The 19,884-nt window shown below is 47.8% G+C and overlaps 1 protein-coding gene and 1 non-coding gene across 2 annotated transcripts in view; one reads left to right on the forward strand and one right to left on the reverse strand.

The window, feature by feature from the left end:
• Positions 1-19,884, forward strand: part of CEMIP (cell migration inducing hyaluronidase 1) — a 172,192-nt gene that overhangs the window by 46,056 nt on the left and 106,252 nt on the right. The gene's annotated exons all lie outside the window — the stretch shown is intronic.
• MIR549 (microRNA mir-549) lies at positions 16,533-16,627 on the reverse strand. The gene has a single exon (NR_035896.1). It is a non-coding gene; the product is annotated as a microRNA mir-549 (primary transcript).

Here is a 19,884-nt window from a genome sequence, read left to right on the forward strand (position 1 = left end):
GCCCAAGCCCTTTCCCCCACCCTCGGTGAAGCAGGCATTATTTTCTCCTCTTATTCTTGTAAATGTTAATAAGAATTTCCAGGACAGGGCTGGGCTAGAAAGGCCTCTGTCTGACCTGCTATTTAAACCACTCCAAATGCTGAGCATTGGCCAAGCCACAGCATGCATGGCCATGGTTCAAACAAGTAAGCAAAGCCATTGCGCCTTCTCATTAGCATTGGGAGGAGAACAGAAGTGAGAGAGGCAAAGTGTCCATCAGCGATTTCACTTTGAAGCCAAGGCCCTGGATTTGCATCTGGCCAGATCTCTCAGATATCATTCAGGGCACAGAACGGGTGGCAAGATGCAGGATGACCCCTCGGGCTTTAAGAATGCTCCCCTTTCCCCAACTAAGATCTGCAGATAGCTCTCCTGTGCTGTTGCTCCGACTGTCCTCTGACCATCACAGACTGCCCGAGGGCACATTTGTCTGTTATTGCCCAGGCAACAGAAACATCTGAGATAAAGAAAAGATTGTGGGCACCTGGCCTTCTCTGTTTGTATGACATACAGACTCACCTTTTAGACTCTCCCACCTACAATTGTACAAATTGTTACTTAGGAACTTCACCATCTGCACGTCTTTCTTTCTTCTGTGCAACTCCATCCAATCATTTTCATTCATTTAGTGTTAACCATCTCCTTCTGCATGCTAGGCTGCTTTATGCATGGTAGGGAATTAAAAATATATGTGATCCTACTCTCAAAGATCTTATATTTTAGATAGTGTTGTATTTTCTCCAGATGCTACAAATACTGCATTATTTACAAAATTCATTTGCTGTCAAGTTACCAGTCTGGGCATTTTTGTTGTCTGTTTGGGTTTATTCTGCATGCGGCTCTTTTCTCTCATTTCCCCTGCCGACTTCCTGGTGCATAGTAACCTTTAGTGGCCTTGGCTTCTACGAGGCTTCTACATCTTGCCTTAGGGTAAGCAAAGGGCTACTTTAGAATAAGCTGGTCAGTACCAAGAATATCACTTAACACTTTTTGGTGCTGTCTTTTATGGTCATAGCAAGGGTTTTCCTGGATTTTCAGTGTACAAACCGAGTTATAGGTTTATGCAGCAACTCATGATCAGAGCGAGTCTTGCAGAGAACTAAGACCTGAACTTGAGCTATAGTCTCTTGGCTTTTAAATTATGCAGGCCTCAAATTGCAGAGCCTCCACCTTTCGCTGTTATAATTAGGGTATAATAAGTATTATATAATCATATGTGCCAGACTTGGGGCAGAGGCCACAGTCATAGGCAAAATTTGGCCCACAGAAGTCATGCATTTGGCCTTCCAGGGATGGATGTCTTTAACTGTGGCATTCGTACTTCAGTGTGCCCTCCAGTTGGCCACAGTCCCTACTGCTCCTTATTGCCTCTCACCCAGCCTCTCCCTTCATTTCTTAGCTACCTGTTCCCTGATGGGTTTGAGTTTTCACCTTCTGTTTAGCATAACATCCTCATTTAATCCTCTTAATAACTTGATAAAAATATTTTATGGGTGAGGAAACTGAGGCCCATTTAGAGGTTGTGTTACTTGTCCCAAGTCCTACAATAAGAAGCAGGACTGAGGATGGGTTTACTCTTTCTAAGGTCATAGTTCCTGCCATTTCACTCCACGGTGCTGCTTCCAACCTGCTTCTTTATCCATTAGACAAATCACTACCATGCACAGCAGTGGGCCAGGTCTCACCTGAGGATAGGTGACATGTCCCCAGTGATGATTTTGTTCCACCATTTGAAGCACATGATTAACTCAGTTCTTTTTACCTGATATGAGAAAGGGAGAGAAAGAGAGAAAATACAGCTCTGTCCCTAAGGTGGTCACCATGGGAGTGAGTAGTGGGAGAAGGGAAACTGGCTTATAAACAGATACTGCAGTATAGCCTGATAGTTTTCAGTCCGAAGTCAACGACCTGCACAGCATGTTAAACTTCCTGAAGTGGGCGGATCACCTGAGGTCAGGAGTTCGAGACCAGCCTGGCCAACATGGTGAAACCCTGTCTCTACTAAAAATACAAAAATTAGCTGGGCATGGTGGTATGTCCCTGTAATCCCTGCTACTTGGGAAGCTGAGGCAGGAGAAACTCTTGAACCCGGGAGGTGGAGGTTGCAGTGAGCTGAGATCACACCACTGTACTCCAGCCTGGGAGACAGAGCGAGACTGTTTTTCAAAAACAAACAACAACAACAAAAAAGTTCCCCCAGGAAAATCCATTGCAAACCACCAAACAGATTATATTAGGAAACATATTCCTTCGCTACTGAGAATTAGGAAAGGATGCATCTACATACCTGAGACTTGGAGAAATTTTGACAAAATTATCATGGAGAGGAGACTAGAGTGAAAAATCTCCTCCCTCCATCTCCCTCAAAACTGTGGAATCCCCAAGCTGGCAAAATTAATTTACTGTCAGTTTATCAGTTTGGCATTCCTGTAGCAAATCTAAATTATCCCCATCTCCCCTTCCCCATCTCTGAAAGATTTGAAACAGTCTCATACCACCTCTGTCAGAATCCTAAGTAGATAGATCCAGTTGAAATATTTGAATGTGAGGCATGAAGGAAAAAAGTCATTATCAAAGGGTTAAAAAAAGGATTTCATGTGAAGAAAAGTGCTTTGGTTTTCCCCAAGACTTCTTAAGAATGCAGGCCGGGTGTGGTGGCTCACGCCTATAATCCTAGCACTTTGGGAGGCCGAGGCAGGCAGATCACCTGAGGTCAGGGGTTCGAGACCAGCCTAGCTAACATGGTGAAACCCCGTCTGTACTAAAAATACAGAAAATTAGCCCGGTGTGGTGGCGGATGCCTGTAATCCCAGTTACTCAGGAGGCTCAGCCAGGACTATCACTTGAACCCAGAAGGTGGAGGCTGCAGTGAGCTGAGATTGTGCCACTGCACTCCAGCCTGAGTGAAAGAGTGAGACTCTGTCTCAAAAGAAAAAAAAAAAAAATGCCGAATGCCACGCAGCAGTCCCAGAATCCAGAGATGAAAAGTCTGGTCCAAACATCCCATTGTCCAAAATAATAAGGCAATACACAATTTGAATCATTTGATCATAGAGCTTGATTTGAAAGACATATTTTGAATACTAGAAGGGTTGTTCATTCCTTAGAATAAACCTATGGCTAATCATTTGTAAAGTGAATATTCTTATATAATGAATTTTTTCTGGTGATGTAAATATATACTTCCCAGCCTATTTATGAATTTCACACATGGAGTTCTCTAAAAGCAGGGCATAGTGGAATTGAATCTTCTAAGAAAAATAGCAGGCACTTTGAGATGACAGGAACTGGTTTTCTTCCTCTTGTTTTTCTCAGTCTGTGTTGTAGGTGCTGTAATTAAAAATCAGGCTTTGGAGCAGGTCTCCACTGGAGTGGTCTTGAGTAGACTTACAGATGGCTGCAATGCTTCCAATGGCAGTTGATCTGTGTGAGCCAGGAATGGGGTAGAAATCTGGGGACTGGAATTTCAGTCTGAGTTCAGGATTGCTCATCTGCAATTGGCAACAATGGCCTCTTCCTCTTTTCCCTGCACAGAAAGTGGTCTGTGAAATTAAAGTGGAGAACAGCTGCTAGGAGCTCATGCTGGGGACCCACAGTGGAGGCCACATTTTGTGATCCCAGAGGGATTCCCAAGCCCACCCCACAGCTGCTCCAGGCCTTCTCTGTTCTCCTGATCCCTGCCCTGATGGAGGCCTGACCCATCTGGCCAGAGTGCCTTCAACTCCCACCTTGAAATACCTGTCATCGCCCACATCCCTGGCCTTCCTCAGGACTTAGAGGTTGAGGGGCTTATCTTTCCCGCTTGGGCCCTTCCCTCCCACTCCTTCCGTCTTCTGGGTTCCTGATATCTGAGCACCCTCATATGATTCCTGATCCTCATTCAGCTGCTGCTGTTGCTCAGCTGATGCCTTTGGGAATGAGATGCCTGCATCTGCCACCCTTAGCTCCCTGTCACACAGTTCCTCATTAGCTCCTGCTGTCTCACTTCCACCTTTGTGGTTCCACAGAGCCTCTCCTTTTAAAAGCTACCCACATTTTTCATCCTTCTGGACCGCCCTGCCATGTTGGGCACACCTTAGATCAGTTCTCAAACCATATTCCACGGAACCATAGGATTTACACAAAGGTTTCTCTGGAGTTTTGAGGAAAGGAGGTAATAAGCTGGCCTTCACCCTATTTCAGCCAGTGCAACCGCTCTTATCAATTAACTACTGGGATGTTATGAGGAGTTTCTTAGAACAGAGATTTGCTGCACAGGCTCTGGGCCTAATGTAGATGCACCTAGAAGGCCTGCTCTGGGGCTGTGCACAGCAGAGGCAGGAATTTCTGCAGGTTGACCAAATACCTCTAAGGAGTATTGGGGTTTTATGGGGAGTATAGAAAGGCTGGTAAACCAACGCTTCCTTTACGCAATTTCCCCAAATCTTACTGTGCAAATCTCTTCTCACAAATCTCCAGGCAGTTATCTTGGGACTGATGCTTCTTGACCTAGTACCATAGAAGGGAGGTAGCGGGGGTGTGTGTGCGTGTGTGTGTGTGTGTGTGTGTGTGTGCATGTCCTTCCAATAAGCAACCAGGCCACTGCTCCAGAGGTTCTGACCACTCCTAACCCAGTTTTTATGTTGTAAGGGGATCTGGGACCGCTCTACACAAATGACTCCTTGTCTCACAATTCCTCATGGGCCAAGTTTCCTGGTCCAGGCTGATGGCTGGTCACTTTTACATCCGCCCATAAACTTCCTTTGTTCAACTCTCCTATTGGTCATTGGCTCAGCATTTTGTAATTTACTTTTTTTCATATTTATCTGTTAGCAACAAGACACAATTCAACTTCCTGCAGTCATTACTGTAATTAGCATAAAGCAGCAGCCCCTGACTGTGAGCATGATTCCTGTAGTAGCCTGTATCCACAGTTCTTTGTCTCTTACAGTGTCAGACTGAGCCCAGGATGGAGTAAGAGCCAGGACTGGCATGCCCTGGAAGTGCCCTTCTGGTTCTAGGACTGTGATTTCTCTGAGCTGTCTGTTCTGCCCACGACTAAGGATGGCCCCAGAGCCCTGGAGCTCAATGGGACCAACCTTCCTATCCCCTCCCTCCTGCCTCAAGGGTAGTTTGAGCAGGAAAGGGGCACCTTGGAGTTGCCGGGGGATGAACGTCTTTGTTTTTTTGTTTTTTTTAAGGTGACTCCCTGCATTTTATTTCTTTCATCTTGTGAGCTCTTTGGAAGTCTTTGTGTTAACTGGAAATAAAATTATCTTTATTTTTAAGCTATGTTTTTAGCTTATCTAATCATGACCCCATGGGCTGAGTAATGTTACTAGATAGCAAGGTGTGGAGGATGCAGATGACCTGGTTCAAGCTGTGGTTCTGCTACCTGCTTGTTGTATGACTAGGCACATCTGTTAACTTCTCTGAGGCTCAGTTTCCATACCTGTAAAATGGGGGCAATAATATCTGCTTGTATCCATTAAGTCATTCAACATGTACTGAATGTTTTATGTGTATTTTGCCTATACTAATCATGTACTGGGTCCAGCACTGACCCCCTGGAGTTCACATGTAGGCAGAAGTAAATCAAGAGGCAGTTACCGTGCTGGGAGATTATGTACTGTTAGTTTTGAGAACCTTGGTCTAGCCTTCCAACCTGGAAATTTGGGAGGTGTGGGAAACGGGTGACCTCAGGAGACTGATAGGACTCCGTGTGCTTGAGAAAGAACTGGCTTTTGGTCTAGGTAGGAGGTAGAGAGCACTTTCCGTGAAGGTGTTGAGGTTTAGGCAAGGTTGTGAATTATAGAACAGGAGCTCTGGAAGGTATCGTGGGAGAGGCTCAGAGAAAGCATGGGGTGGCTGGGGGATTGGGGGGAGGATAGAGAGAGCCTGTGAGGATGTCTTTCTGGCAGTGTCTAAGGTCACCTGACAAGCAGAGCTCGATGGGCTCAGTGGGCCACGGCACTTCCCAAGCCGCTGATTCCAGTTTCACAGTGGGCACAGGAGTGCAGATTAGGGCTAAGTTGGGGGGACAGGATGCACTGCACAGCGTGTTGGCTCAGGATCTCTGGGAGGTGGCACCTGTGACCTGGGCTAATCATGCTACTTTCAGAGTCAAGCAGCAAGCCAATGGGTAGGGAAAGACCAGCCTCTCTGAATTGGGTCCCACGTGGAGATAGTGAATACAGGGCACCGGTGAGCATTCCAGATGACTCCAAAGCCCCAGCTGGAGTATCCAGGTTCCAACTGTATCTCCTTACAGAGACCTGCAGCTCTGTGTGTCCAGAGGGGTTCATGCTGGGCAACTGTGGTGGTGAAGGTCAGGTGACCACAAGTCACAGCTTGTTGTCTTTCTTGTCAGAGGGACTCTGGGTGCAGCTGCTGGCCACTGGGCTCGTTCAAGGGTGTTAGTGCCAAATTCCTTCTCCCTGGCCTTCCTCACGTTGATCTGTGTACAAATGGAGCTGCAGGGGAAAGGTGGATTTCCAAAAGGAGTGACAGTGAGGAAGAGACCGAGATAGAAAGAACCTGTTGCAAACATTTCCCATCTATTGTCATTCAAATGGATACTGTTTTAAGTATCACCTGTTCTGGTCATAAAAGACAAGAATGTGTTTGTAGAAGCTTCTAGGATGCCTGGCATACACCACGCAGGAAGCACCCTTCCAAGTCGGCTGGCCTGCTTTTGTTTTGCAAAATCTGGTTTGAAAATTTTGCACTTTCCATATTTAGCAACATTTCAGTGGGTGTGAATTTATATTGCTACAGCCATGGCTAAAAGTAATTCACTCTTTGATCTATGTTGCCTATATGTTACTATACAGACAGGACTTCAGGTTTCTGGAGCTTTGGTTTAAAATAAACTCTGTGTGTGTGTGTGTGTGTGTGTGTGTGTGTGTGTAAGAGAAACAGACAGACTCTAGGGCATTGCTAGTTCCAATTGGTGGGACTTGCTTGTGACCTGTTTGGTCCAAAAGTTGGTCAAAACTGTAGATTTGCGAATCAGCAGGATTCACTCCCAGCTCTCATTTTGATGTTTCAAATGAGTGCATGTTGTGCATTTGAATTAGATCGGAATGAGTTTTGGGGGTCTCACTGAGACACTCATACATGTCAGGATTTGCCACTTTGGAAGCTGGAGGCAGTTAATATGTCCATTAACCCAGGGTATCAAAGTGGCAGCTCATGAGTCAGATCTGGCCTGCAGTTGTTTTGTTCAGCCCATGCAGTCTTTTAAAAATCTGGAAAATTCACATTAAAATCCAGATATTCCAGGTATCTCTTAAGGCTTAACTTTCTCAAAACTCAGTGATTTTAAAGAACAGTGACATTTATCTGTTTCTCAAATCTGTGATGTGGACAGAGCCAACTTGTCTCTGTTCTGCATCAGTTGAGAGGCTGGGGCTGGAAGCATCTGAGGCTCACTCACTCACATGCCTGGCAGCTGATGCTGGCTCTCAACCGAAACCTCCCCAGGGGCTACAGTGGCCTTTCCATGTGGCTTTCTCACAGCATGTTGGCTGTGTTCCAATGGTGAAAGTCCACAGAGAGAGAGAGAGACCCCAGTGGAAGGCACATCATTTTTCTAAATGACTCTTGGAAGTTACACTTCTGCTCCATTCTGGTGATTAGAAGTCAGTCATTAAAGTTAGTCCATATGCACAGACAGGGGAATTAGACCCCACTTTTTTATGGAAGGACTATCAAAGAATGCAGACACGTTTTAAAACCAACATGCCAATCTCTCACTTCTCTTGGGAAATTCGGGGACCCAGCAAGACGTGGCCTGAGTAGTGGCTGCCCCTGTAGACAGGGCATGGGCCCTCCAGTTTGCTGGGTCCCCTCCACCCACCGAGATATTGCACCCAACCCCTGTAGGCATTTCAGCTTGGGTCTGCCACTCTAGGCTTTCCATATCTGAGGGTTCAGACTCACTTTTCAGCTCCTTCAATTTACAAGGAATTCTCATTTTTGAAACGTAAGAACTCAGAATTTACTCAGAAGTAAATTTTTTTCCTCCAAAGGAATCAGGTTATATCCAAACAGGTGATTTTTCTGAGAACCAAGCAACTCATTACCCATCCTTCCTTTGGGTATCAGAGATGCAGTTTGGAGGGCTGTGTGGGGGGCATGGGCAGAGGCAGTCAAGATGGCTCTACCCTCCTCCTCATCATCATTTGTAGTAGGAGCAGCAGTACTGTCTTTTTTTTTTTTTTTTTTTTGGACAGAGTCTCACTCTGTCACCCAGGCTGGAGTGCAGTGGCATGATCTCTGTTCACTGCAATCTCTGCCTCCCAGGCTCAAGTGATTCTCCTGCCTCAGCCTCCTTAGTAGCTGGGATTACAGGCTTGCATCACCACACCCAGCTAATTTTTTGTATTTTTAGTAGAGATGGGGTTTTGCCATGTTGGCCAGGCTGGTCTTGAACTTGTGTCCTCAAGTGATCCGCCTGCCTCAGCCTCCCAAAGTGCTGGGATTACAGACGTGAGTCACCGTGCTCAGCCTTCTTCAGCATTATTGATAATTGGGGCTGGATGATTTTTTGTTTTGGTGGGCTATTCTGTGCATTCTAGGGTGTTTAGTGGCACCCTTGGCCTTCATCCACTAGGTGCCAATAGCACCCCCACCTCCCAGTTGTCTCCAAAAATGTCTCCAGACATGGCAATATGTCCTGAGGGGGTTGGAAAAAGGATAAAATCACCCCCAGTTGAAAGCCACTGATTTCTCTATGTATTCTGGATAGGAACCCTTTGTCAGTTAAATATTTTGCAAATATCTCCTCCCACTCTGCAGCATGCCTTTTCGGGCTCTTAAAGGTGTTTTTGATGAACAGAAGTTCTTAGTGTAGTCCAGTTACCAATCTTTTTTAAAATTGTTAGTCCTTTTTTATTTCTGTTTTACACATCTTTGCCTGTCCTACCTTTTCTTCTGGAAACTTTATTTTTGTCTTTCACACTCAGAGCTACCATCTACATTGGGATTGACTTTTTGCATGGCCAAAAGTAGAGTCAGGCTTCATTTTTAAAATATGGCTATTCAATTGACTCAGCAACTTTTATTGAAAACATTACTCTTTCCTTATTGCCCTGGGGAGCCACAGTTGTCATAAATCAAATGTCTATAATCCGTGTGGCTGTCTTTTATTCTGTTTCATTGGTCCATTTATGTATCCTTGTAACAATACAATTATGTATCCTTGTAACTGCTGTCTTAAAGACTTAGCTTTAGCATATGTCTTGAAATCCAGGAGATTAAGGCCTCCCACTTTGTTCTTTGAGATTGTCTTTACTGTTCTTGGCCCTTAGCAGTTTCACACAACTTCTAGAATCACCTTGTCAGTTTCCATTAAGGGAAACATAGTGGGGTTTTGTTTGGGATTCTCCCTATCAGTTTGGAAAAAAAACCAAATATTTACAATATTAAGTCTTCCAATTCATGAAGATAGGATCTCTCCATTATTTAGGCCTTTGAAAATTTGTCTCTTTTTCAAAAAAATATTTTTTTGCTTTAAAAAAAGAGCATGTGGCAGCTTCTTATATTACTCAAGTGTTGTTATTTTTCAAAATAGGGATTGTTTGCATTTTTAGGAGATTATGTTTCTTGGACTAAAAACTATTCTGAGTCCTCATTGCAGAGAGAGAGAGAGAGAGAGAGAGAAAGAGACAGAGAGCAAGAGAGCATGCAGCCAAATTTCTTAGCTTGGCATTCAGTGGGTTTAGCAAGCTAGCTCCAGCCTGCCTCCTGCCCTCCTTCTTCCTATCTTATATATCTTTTCTTTTGGCCCTATGAAGCTGCTCCAAGTTCCCCCAATTCACCATGCTTTTGCTCCTACTGTCCTCTCTGCCTGGAATGTCAGGAAGGGCTTCATGGAGAATGTAGTACCATCGCTGAGTTCCAAAGTAGGAATTTCTAGGCAGAAACAAGGGAATACCCATGGGCCACCAATGCCTAACCAGGCCCAAGACAGGGTAGGAGCTCAATCAGTATCTGCCCACCTGGGATATTTGTCAGGTCCCGGGTCTGGGTGATAGGCAGGGGCCCCGCATGGCCACCCTTCAGCCTGCAGGGGCAGCCAATCTCTGCTTTTCTGGCTCAAAGAAGGAAGCAGTTTGTCTCAAACATGTGGAATCTACCAGCCTGTCTTTCCGTAGTCTGCATCCACGGGGTGCCCATAAAGTCTGGAAACAGATATTATTTTGTTCATTACAGATTGGAAATGTCCTTGAGGACATTGTGTATGTTCACCTGTGTGTCCAGGGTTTGTGGGCACCTGGGATTTCTTAGGGGTTTCCTCTTTCTTAGGGACCTTGCAGGCTGGTGCTATGATCATCCACAGTGTCCCTTCTCCCACGGTCTGTTTCTCTCTGCCTCACTGTTGCCACAGACAGTCTGGACAGATTACAGCTTTGCCCCAACTTGAACCATGGATTTTTCTTTTCAAAATAAAACATAATAAAATTTTGGTGAAAATGGAAATATCTACATGTTTATTTTTAAGTGTTTTTTTTTTTAATGTTAAGTTTTTTGGTTGGTTGGGAAACATCAAAATAGGTCATGTGTAACTTGGTTTGCTCATAAAAAAAAAAGTGGCTCATACTTGGTATATTTAGAGATGAGACGGAAGTGATTTTTTTTTTTTGTATTCAGTTTTTCTCTATTTTTCTTTTTAAACCAAAAAGTGCTTGGAAAATTTCTCCACCCTATCCACTGTTAGTGCATTTTCCTGGCCTTAAAATTCTGGTAAAGCCTTCTGTTGCCCAAACTGAAGAGTTAAGTGTGCTGAGCTTGGCTTGACCTTCAGTTCTGCTTCTCTAAGAGCGAAAAGGCATCTTTTTCAGGACTGGTGCTATTAATGGGCTGAGGAGGACAGTGTTCCGAAGGGCAGAAAAATGCCTTCCTCTGTGAGAAATTAAGGCAGTGATTTCAAACAAATTGTTTCGCCAGTGTCTGGCATCCCTGCGGGTTGTCTCTGGTTTTCGTCCACTTGTACCAAATGCATTCATGAACATGGCAGACATTTTGCTGAAGGTCTCACAGGGAAGGATGGCTTGGAGACACACATTCCATAAAAAACAGCTTGAAAACCTTCCTCGAACGTTTTTCTTTTCCATAGTTCCTTTTTCCATAGTGGCCAATCCTATGAGTTCTTTTGTTTTTCCTTTTCCTCCTGGGTTTTCTGCCTCCTTACCTCCTGGGTTTTCTGCCAGCCTTACCCTCCACCTCCATCACATCCAAAGGCCTCCTGCTTATTATGCAGAGAAATTTGGTCTGGTGTCAGCTTCCACGTGCAGATTTTAATTTTTTTATCCAACAGGGCATTCAGCAAATGAAGACCCTGCAGTTACCAGGACCAGAGCAGTAGGAAGTTATAAGTGATATTTTGCAGCAAGGCAGAATAATGTGATAGGATTGTAAGGGCTAAGCAGTGGAGTCCTAGAAGATGTTCTGAGCCCCTGGCTGCCTTGAGTTCTATTTTGGAAACGTTATTTCTAATTTCTCCCCAGTCCCTAGCTCCCAACTACCAGAGCTGGCCCCAGAACCACTCTCCCCTTCACTGGGAACAGACTCACATCCAACATCCCTATTCTATCTGCAATCATCTGCTGACTGTGGTCTAAGGGATGTGTCTGGCCCCCAGCACAGGCCCTGAGGCCAAGGAGAAGATGAGGTTGCTAAAACTCCAGAGCACTACCAGGCCCTCCTCAGTTACCTGTGGTTGCTCAGAATGATTTGCTTCATAAGCACTCCGAGACGCACAGATGGGGGAGAGTGATGTCATACCAGATTCCATGCTTGACAGACAGACAGATGGATATGCAAATGGAATGAACGAGAGAGATGGGAGGGGTGTAAATGATGGGTGGTGGAGTCTAGAATCAGGTAAGCAGAGGGTTTCCCAGGCTCCTCTGGAAGAGGAGTTCAAAATGACAAGACCCAAAGAACACCATTCTTTATGACAACCTGGTACAGAACACAGGCACCAGCTCATGTCTGTCCTCACAACACCCTTGAGAGGTCACTGGAGCTTAGGAAACCAGGGGTTGCCCAGAAACATACAGTCAAAACTCAGATTCTAATGCCAGAGTTCCAGCCACTTCACCAGACTGCCTCCAAGAAGTTGCCACTGGTTGGCTGGAACTCTTGTTCCAAATACTATCTGATGATATTTTCCTTTTTCCCCATCTGCCTTCCTTCAAGAGGAAGTAAACAGATATTCTAGAGCATCTGAACCAAGCATCTTTGCATTTATTTGGGGACATTATTAGTGTCATTTCTTTTCATTCAAGATGCCAGCTGTTGGGGGCAAAGTTGCCCCGCTGAGCTCATGGTATAGACATGGGCAGTTGCTAAAGTAATCCCTCCCCACCTGGAGGTTTCACCTTGCATCCCAAATACCACCCCTGCGCAGACTGGGGTCTCTCATTGCTTTCCTCTGTGCCCTCCACTGGCCACACCAACTTCCTTGTTTACCCATCTTAGGTGAGAACACCCTTTCTCCCATGGACTCCTACCAATGCATTTCCCACTCTGCCCCTCTGGCTGTCCCAGGTGTGCTGTATGCAACAGCCCCCCCCAGGTCTCTATGCTGCTGTTCCCTGCCCCAGACTCTCTGCTTGTCCAGACCCTGACCTGCGATGTGGAAGTGTGATAGAGGAGAGGGAATTCCAGGCAGAGTAGGAGCGGAGATGACCCATCCACGCCCGTTCCACTCGCAGGAAGCAGAGGGTGGGGACGAGTCATTCATAGGGACTCCACACCCAGTTGGCTGGAGCAACGGGTCTTGCAGGTGAGCCCAGCCTGTCAGGACCCTCCTTCCTGGCAGGGACCCTGCTGGCCCGTGGGTGATGCCCTTCTCCTTGGCGCTGCCTCCAGAACTGTGGCGAGGCAGCCGTTTTCAAATGTTTGTTTGGGTTTTCTGGAAGCTCTTTGAAGTTGGAATGAAAAATCTGCCTAGTGGTTCTGAAATGGCCTCTCTGGCTCAGCAGGCCTGGGTCCTGCATCATTCCCTTGGTTCAAGGCTGAGTGCAATGCCACCACCCACCGCTGCCCAAAGACGATGGTTGGATTGAAATTCCCAGATATGTCATCAGGCCCCTTTAAGAAGTTCTCTTTCCTCTATGTTGTTCTATGCGCCTCATCCACCTCACTAGTCAGGAGGTCCTTGATGATAAAACCCCCCGTGTGATTTGTCTTTGTATTCCCAAGACCTATCCCAATGCCCTATACTCAGTGGCAACCACTATTGACACAGCTCTTTAAAATTCATGGAGTACTTCCATGTTCTCTCTTCAGAAGTATAAGGAAGGCATTCCCATTTTGCAGACGAGCACACAGAGGTTCAGACAGGTTGGGCAACTTGCTTTCAGTGACTCAGCTAGGACGGGGCAGACTGAGTATTTGACCCTGTGTGGCTCCAAAATCTGTGCTCCCCGGCTTCTGCCCTGCTTTCCCTGGACAGCCAAAGCGCTCCGTGCATGTTTGGTGCTGAGGTATTAGGGGGTTTAAGTCACAGGGTGTCCAGCACTCAGGAGCTGAGGCCACCCGCAGGCGTCTTGGTTGGCAGCTGAGCCCTCTGAGGTGACAGGAAATAGAGGCAGCGGGACTCAGGCTGGGGTTGAGGTGTTCGGGGTAGCAGGAGAGGAGGAGAAGCTGCTGATGTGGTGGCAGCCGCACTCAGTGAAGTAAGAGGCGCCCCTGCCCAGCGGCCTGAAAGCCACTTCTCCTCAGCCAGCAGGAATCGCATTCCATAGCACAGGAAGCCTCTGTTCAGAGGAGGTCCAGTCAGGAGTGAAGGCTGTGGAGTCAAGGCCGTGAGAGTGTGTGTGTGAGTGTGTGTGTGTGTGTGTGTGTGTGTGTGTGTTTAATTTGTGGCTTCAACAGAGGCCAGACTTAAGAATGAATGAAAGAGACAAACAAGGGCAGCTTGTTCCAAGTGGGGGAGGGAGAAGTGTGGACACCAGCTTCTGAGGGAGTCAAGTGCAAAGTCCTGGGCTCCCTGCAAACTGGGCCCTGCAGAAGGGCCAGCACCCGCAGCAGCAGTGGAGCCGGCCAGACCTCCTGGCCTCCCTCACAGCAGAAGGGTGGGCCTTCAGCAACGGGGCCCTGTGCAGTAGGAAAAGGCAATACTGTGCTTGCCTTCGTGGCTAACCAGGGCTGTATTGCAAATGCTTCAGGAGAGCCCCTGCAGGCTGAGAGGGACGTTAGAAAGTTCCATCCTCTTCATCTGCCCACCTCCCTTGGACTGTGGGCTGTGGGCTGCATGGGGCACAGGCACAGGGCTGGATGTGTGGGGCAATTCACCCTCCCAGGTGGTCGTTTCTTCTGGCTTTTTATTTGTCCAATATTCCTTCAGTCTCGATTATGACCCAGGCAAAGTGCTAGACACGTCACACACATTTTCTTCCCTTGCCCTCACAACAACCCTAGCAGGTAGGCACTATCCACCGCATTTTATAGCTGAGGACACAGAACTGTAAAAATGAAGAAGTGACAAGTCCAAGGCCACCCAGCTGGGAAAGGTGGGGTGGGACTTGAAGCTGCTGAGTCTTTTTGAATCTCCTCCTCTAAGGGGCCCCCCAGGCCAGCAGGGAAGAGAAAGTCATAAGCACCCAATTCTGGTAGAAGGCAGAAAGTGGAAAGGGGGGTGTCTAAGTCCAAAGGTGCTTCCTAGGGGCTCGGAGGGTGGCCCCAGAAAACCCCGGGGGATCAGTGTTCTCCAGGAGTCTTGAAGGGCAAGTGTGATGTGGAAGTGTGATAGAGGAGAGGGAATTCCACACAGAGTAGGAGCAGAGATGACCCATCCACTCGCGTTCCACTCACGGGGCGTGGAGGGTGGGGACGAGTCATTCATGGGGACTCCACACCCAGTTGGCTGGAGCAGCAGGTCTTGCAGGCCAGCCCAGCCTGTCAGGACCCTCCTTCCTGGCAGGGACCCCGGCTGGCCCACGGGTAATGCCTTTCTCCTTGGCGCTGCCTCCAGAACTGTGGCAAGGCAGCCGTTTTTAAATGTTTGTTTGGGTTTTCTGGAAGCTCCTTGAAGTTGGAATGAAAAATCTGCCTGGTGGTTCTGAAATGGCCTCTCTGGCTCAGAGGGCCTGGCTCCTACAGCATTCCCTGAAGAAGTAAACAGGCCCGTGCACGGGGAAGCTGCAGGGGCCACACTGCTGGACTGCTGGGTGTCCCTGGCCCGAGGCGTGGGAGGCCAGCCCTGGGCCCTGCAGCGCCCGAGTGTTTGCCCAGTTGCCCTGAACACACCAGCCTGGGGTGCAGGGACCACTGCCGCCTGAGAGGGAGTCCTAGGGGGTCCAGAACAGGAAGCCAGCGGTGTTTTATGTTACATTAGGAACACCAGCAGGCTTTCTGGAGTGGACTGAGCCTTGTGGTCAAGAAATAGGCAGGCTTGGAGGCTGTCGGGCTTCCCACCATGCAGCCACCATGCCTCACATTCATTAGCTGACAAAGCAGTTCTCTGTCCTCACTGGCCACAAGGGGAGGAGGACACAGCTTTTGGAAACCTCCAGGCTGCTATCCTGGAACCTGGAGCCACGGCCAGGGACAGCTTGAGCGTCCCCTCCCCTCTCATCTCGTCCTCTGAGGGGTAGGCTGTGCCCCAGCTGAACGGGGCAGCTGTGGCTTTGCCAGCTGATGGCTGCCATGTGGGAATTTGGACCTGGGTTGCCAGATCTTCAGATTTTCCAGCAAAGCTGGAAATCCAGATGTTTGTATGAAACTTCCCCAATTTAAAAAATGTTTTAAAACACTATGCTGGACGACCTATACACATCTGCAGGCCAGACTCGGTCCCTAGGCAGCCAGTTAGTGACCTCTACTCTCTGCCTTCAGACACCCAGGGCCACCTAAACAAAGGGCCCCCATGACAGTGATGGGTTGGGGGTGGAGAAAATGCTCTAGGAGAGACCCTGGAGTCCACAGGCAAGAAGGGCATGGGATCATCCTTTCCCTGCTCCTCCTAAAGGGCAGGCACTGCTCCACTTCTTGGTTCCCGTCCACTCTGTTGGTACAGACATGGGGGAAGCGGGCGAGGGATATGACTTCTAGAATTTGGACCTTGTTTCTCTCTCAGGCACTTCCACTTGCCCTTAACCTGATCTCCTGCTGGTTCAGTCCACCTGGTATGTTTATCAGGAGGCTCTTTCTTTTTCCTTCCTTCTCTTCTCTGTCCATGGCTTTCCCTCTTACAGGTCCTTGGTAGCTGCCAGAGCCCTCCCTCCAGGGGGTGTTGGCCAATGACAAGGCTGGGAGGCCAGGGCCGACCAATCAGAGCAGTTGGCCGTATTGCTGGGAATTAATAGCAACATTGCATATGGGGAAAGCATGAGATTTGGGATCAAACAGACCTAGATTCAACGCCTTCCCTAACTGGCCAAAAGACCTTGAGTCAGCTGCACAAATTTCCCTCAACTCTGTTCCTCATCTGTAAATGGTGATACTAATTCCTGGCGGGGATTACATACAAAGATGCATGGAAAATGCCTAGCACAGTGCCTGGGATATATTAAGAGCTCATCCATAGTTGTCACTGATCTGAGACAGTGACAACTATGGATGAGCTCTCAATATATTCTTGAGTTGCATGTCTATCAGAAGATGTGATGCCAGGTTCTCAACAGTCAACTTAGAAACACACTCTTGGAATAGAAACACGTTGGGTACCATTTGTACGTATATTATATATGTATTTCCTTTTCATCTTTTACCTATTCTCTTTTAAACAGAGTGGTGGATTAAAAGGTAATAAATTACGCACAAAGTAGCTTCTCACTTCTCACTGCCTTTCATTTTTCTTCTCCTCCTACTTGGCCTTTCTCCCCCACCAGGACCTTTACTCTGGTCTTCTGTGTTTGCTAATTCATTAGTCAACAAATGTTTACTAAGCACAAAGACTCGTTCTTTGTTCTCAAGGGAGGGAGGCAGACAGATGATTGCAGCAAGGTTGAGGATAAAGAGAAATCCGGGGTTGGGTGCGGTGACTCACACCTGTACTCCCAGAACTTTGGGAGGCCGAGGTGGGTGGATCACCTGAGGTCAGGAGTTTGAGACCAGCCTGGCCAACATGGTGAAACCCCATCTCTACTAAAAATACAAAAATTAGCTGGGCGTGGTGGCAGGCATCTGTAATTCCAGCTACTGGGGAGGCTGAGGCAGGAGAATCGCTTGAACCTGGGAGGCAGAGGTTGCAGTGAGCTGTGATTGTGCCATTGCACTCCAGCCTGGGCAACAAGAGCGAGACTCCATCTCAAAAAAAAAGACAGAGAGAGAGAGAGAAATCCAGGATGTGGAGGGGCCTGGAGTGCAGAAGACATCTGGAGATCTTAGAGAGAGGCTTGAGGTTTGAGAGAGAATAAGGGTCGTGGCAGCAGGAATGAGGAAGAGATGGATTCATGAGACCTGTAGAGGGACCTTCCAGGAGGTCCCAGGGGTCAGTGGATGGGAAGAGCCAAGAGGAACTTCTCATTTCTGTTTAGATGATTGAGTGGATGACATTGTCACCAACTGAAAGCAGAAGCAGCAGAGAACATCTTGCTAGTGAGAGGTGATGAGCTGGACCATACAAGGTGACCTTTAAAATGCTGGTGGGACAACCAGGTAGAACCACCCCATAAATGATAACAGTGAACCCACTACATGCCAGACTGTCTTAGGTGTTGTATCTTATTTAATCTCCACGATGGCCTTATGAGGGAAGGCACCATCATGATCCTTACTTTTCAGGTGACTATTTTAAGGGTAAGAAATATTAGGTAACTCACCAGTCCAGTGGTCACTGGTTCAAGTGAGTAGAGCTAGTCTGACTCCAGAGCCCATCTTCTTGCCCATTTCATGTATTTATTCAATTAACATTTATTGAAGACCTACTATGAAGCTGGCACCGTTTAGATGCTTTGAATATATCAGTCAAGAAGACCTGCCTTCACGCAGCTCCTGTTCTACTGCACACACTGCCTCTGCTCAGAGACAGCTGAGGATATGGATGACAGTTCTGGCTGGAGGGGCAGGGGGGCTGCTACACCCACTCCCACTCTGAAATCTCACTTCCAGGGTGAGGGACAGGTGCTTCCTTCACCCACCCACATCAGTCTATATCCCCATGCTAACCATTTTGCTTTGTGCCAGGCCAGGTGGCAGAAGGAAGGACAGATGCTTGAGAAGGACAGTCATAGAATAGTTCCTTCTAACCCTTTTGTGGCATCAGTCTCAGACGGTTTCTATATGGAGCTGGACATATCCCTCCATCTCTATCAGCTCATGGTGGAGACCATGTGTTGAGGAGATCATGAAGAGGCTCTTCCTCTGGGTGCTCTGTCACCCAGCCCCCAGCAGCCCACCCAGGTGTCAAAAGACAGGTCTGCCCCTCACTCCAGAGAATAGCTAGGATCCTGGTGGCATGGCACTTTGGAAAGTATGAGACCCCTCCTTGTTTTACAGAAGAAGAAACTGAGGCAGGGAGCAGCCAGTCATTGCCCGAGGCTTCCTGGCGAATTAGTGACAGAGCCAGTTGAGAATGCAGCCCGCGTTTGTGTTGCTTCAACTCAGCCCCAGATCCTTCACTCTCCATGGGGGCTGCTTTGGGGAAGCCAGCTTTGCACCCCCACTTCCCTGGAAGGCAGAGCACTAAGGCTGCCACCCAGCCATCGCTCAGGCGGGTCCACACAGCCCCGGGCCAACCTCCCTGGCACTCACACCCAGTGTCCGGAGCAGCTGGTCAGTGGGCGTGGAGCTCCTGCTTGTGTGCCCCCACCCCTGTCGCGCCCTCCCCCTGCCTGGGATGAGCTGCAGCTGCCTCGGGGCCTCTCTGCCTGCGCCCCCCAGCCAGCCTGTGCCCTGCTTTAATGTGTCCTGGGGAAAATAGCTGGCAATGCTCAGGCGACAAGCAAAGGCCATTTTTTAAAAAAAGACTAATGCCAGGATGAGGGGGCAGGAGGGGGTGGAAACAGCTGCAGGCTCCTCTTCCAAATTTAGCCAGGTGACTGCTTTGCCCTACTCCTCTTTCTCTGGGGTTTTTGGGTGGCCATTGCCTCCATGGTAGGACTGTGTTCCTGAAAACCACCCCCCAGATGACTCACAGAGCTGTGGCAGCTCAGAGAGGAATGTCTATTCATTTCAGCTGGGGCTCTTGTCAGCCAGTTGGACCTGACCAGCAGCTCCACTGTGGCAGAATTGGGCTGCTTCCTACTTCCTGTGTCCCCATCCGATTTCAGGGCCTACCATCCCCAAAGTGACAGAAGATAGCATGCAATGTGGCAGCCATGCCCAGATATCAGAGGTGCTGAAAACATCCTGAGGCTGTGTAGAAACACAGCGAAGATTGGGGCATGGAGCAGGAGCAGGAGAGAAGCCAGGTGGCCCAGCCTTGGGTTGGGAGAACAGGGCATGGCCCCAGCCCCAGGGTGCCCATGGGCAGGACTCAGAGCCCCAGAACCGAGCACTCACCATGTCCACTTCTCATTTATTCTTTAAGTGTTAGAAGGACCTTCAAATCAGCTCATCCAGATGTTCCTAAGTATGAATGATTTGTAAAATGATTTTATGGATATATATGGATATATATATATTATCTATATACATATATAGATAAAGCTAAATTGTTCTGCATAACCAGTAATTTGACAATTATTTATTGGGGGATGAATCTAATGTCTGAGGAGGAATACATTTCAAAAATATATTGAGGCTGGGTGTGATGGCACTTTGGGAGCCAAGGCAGGAGGATTGCTTGAGCCCAAGAGTTTGAGATCATCCTGGGCAATGTAGCTAGACCCTGTCTTTACAAAAAATTTAAAATTTAGCCAGGCGTGGTGGTGCATGCCTTTGGTTCTAGCTACTTGGGAGGCTGAG

This window comes from Pan troglodytes, chromosome 16 (genome assembly GCF_028858775.2).
Source record: "Pan troglodytes isolate AG18354 chromosome 16, NHGRI_mPanTro3-v2.0_pri, whole genome shotgun sequence".
Lineage (NCBI taxonomy): Eukaryota > Metazoa > Chordata > Mammalia > Primates > Hominidae > Pan > Pan troglodytes.